A 2,203-nucleotide genomic window follows, 5' to 3' on the forward strand; every position below is an offset into this window, starting at 1 on the left:
TTTCTCCCTCAACAATAGAGGGTTCATTGCCACCTGCTCGCCCTCTTCATATCCGGCCTTCCCACCAAGCCCCATCCTGTTTTCAGAAGACTGACTATGTCTTGCCCAGGCGTCAAACACTTGGAAAAAAAAAAGAGAGAGAAAAAATCCACATAAATGCAGCATATAGATTTTCACGCTGAAAACCTTCAGTACAGTGTGTTCTTTTTTTACCTGAGCATTTAGGGTCTCCATTGATCTTTGGTAATGCAGCTCAAAGAGGATGTTGGTTTCCTCTCCCATCCTTCCGGTAATGCTCTGTTCCAGGTCTCCAGAGCTACACTTGTAATTATAATAGTGTAGAGATGACATTGGAGCTGAGCTGTCTTTTGTCAGAAGGTAGTCTGGAATATTGCTCTGATCATGTACTGCCAGTCTGCCAAACAATAACAACAGCTGCTGCTCTTTGCTGTAATAGCTTTCATAGACAGCAGAATTATTTCATCATGTAGCTGTAAACTGCTGTAGAATGCTGACATTTTTATGAAGTAATTTTGAAACTGCATTTTATAAGTAATATTTACAGTCAAACATGGTCACTATGAGAAAGAGCAGCTGACAGGAAGCCACAGAGACATGTATGACTGCACATACACAAGATAGAGCTGTCATTCACACACACACACTCACTTGTGACCGAGTCATACTCTGCTAACCCTCATTTAATCTAATTTCACTTCACTGAGATGGCTAATGAAGGAGAAGAGAAAGTCCACTCATAATAAGAGAACCAAAAGGAAGTTCAAAAAGTCAAATCAGCTCTGAATTACTAAAGCATTGTAATTACGATTCCCTTTCAAAAGGGAACTTGCACTGCATCTCCAAGAGGGTGCTATGGGGCATGACCGGTGTCTGAAGAGTCTAAACATGACAATGAACTTGACGTTGGCAGGCGGCAGCCTATGACGTCACCACTGGTGTGACCGTGAGTATAAAAGGGCACCTGTGAAATACGTCATCCTCTTTCTTGTCTTCAGGAGACCATCTGTTTCAGCCTGTGTCTAAATAGGCAAACTATGGCTAGCATGAGCACTATGAGTTTCAGAAAGTGTGTGTCAATGATACCTGATGACATGATATGTGCGTTATGTTCCTGGGTGAGAAGCATGCATGTTCAGTCCTGTTTGTTCAGGCTGTTTGTGTGCATTGTGAGCGCTTTCCCATGAGGACGCTTAGCTCTTGTCTGTCCCTTTTCTCGAGGGAATCAGGATAGCCATCTGTACCCCATGGTTCAGAACCCGCTGCAGCTAAGGTGAGTAGGAGACTGCATTCGTGGGGTTCGCAGATGGAGCTTGCCGACGAATTCGAGAAAGGTATGAATATTTCTCATTCGTCAGCGGCTGGCGAGAGCATCAAGATGAGCAGGAAGAGGCTGTTGAGATCAAGGATGTCTCTGAGCAATTGCAGTCTGCCTGGCCCACATATGAAGAGCTGCTAGATGTCATGTCTCACGTCACAGGAAAGATTAGATCTGCCATGGAAGTGCGAGAAGTGCAAGCTTCCTCGTAGCCACCTAGATGAACACCTTCTGTCAGCACATAACCAGCCAGCTCGTATGAGTCGTCTCTTTCTCCCAGATCTTCACACTGAGGTGTGGAGATCTTGAGGAAAGCCATATTCTGCTTGTATCCATCGTACACAGGCAAACTATGCTGATGTGGAGGGGATGCAGGAATATTGTTATGCTTTGATGTCTCCAACTGAATAGATGATGGCTAGCTATCTCTCGTGGGTGAGGCATCCGCACTGAAGACGCCGTCTCCGCCAACTAAGCTGCTGCGTGTTACATCACGGCTGAATGGCAGAGCATATGCGGCAACGGGTCAGGCTGGCGTGGCTTTGCACACGATGGCTGTGCTGCAAGCCTACCAGGCCGACCTGCTGAAGAACCTGGACCAGGGCCAGGGGCTTACCCCTGAGGCAGTGGAGGAGCTATGCCATACTACAGATTTGGCTCTCCATGCTACGAAACAAACTGCTGCCACGATAGGTCGATCTATGGCAGCCATGGTACATCTCTAGGTAAACCTGACCGACATCGGGGAGGAGAAGAAAAGCGTTCTTCTCGATGTGCCAGAGCTTTTCGGCACATTCGTCAGACGGTGATCGGGAAGTTTCGAGAGGTGAAGGCACACTCTGTGGCTTTCAAAACCTTTATACCACA

Source organism: Megalobrama amblycephala, linkage group LG3 (assembly GCF_018812025.1).
Source record: "Megalobrama amblycephala isolate DHTTF-2021 linkage group LG3, ASM1881202v1, whole genome shotgun sequence".
NCBI lineage: Eukaryota > Metazoa > Chordata > Actinopteri > Cypriniformes > Xenocyprididae > Megalobrama > Megalobrama amblycephala.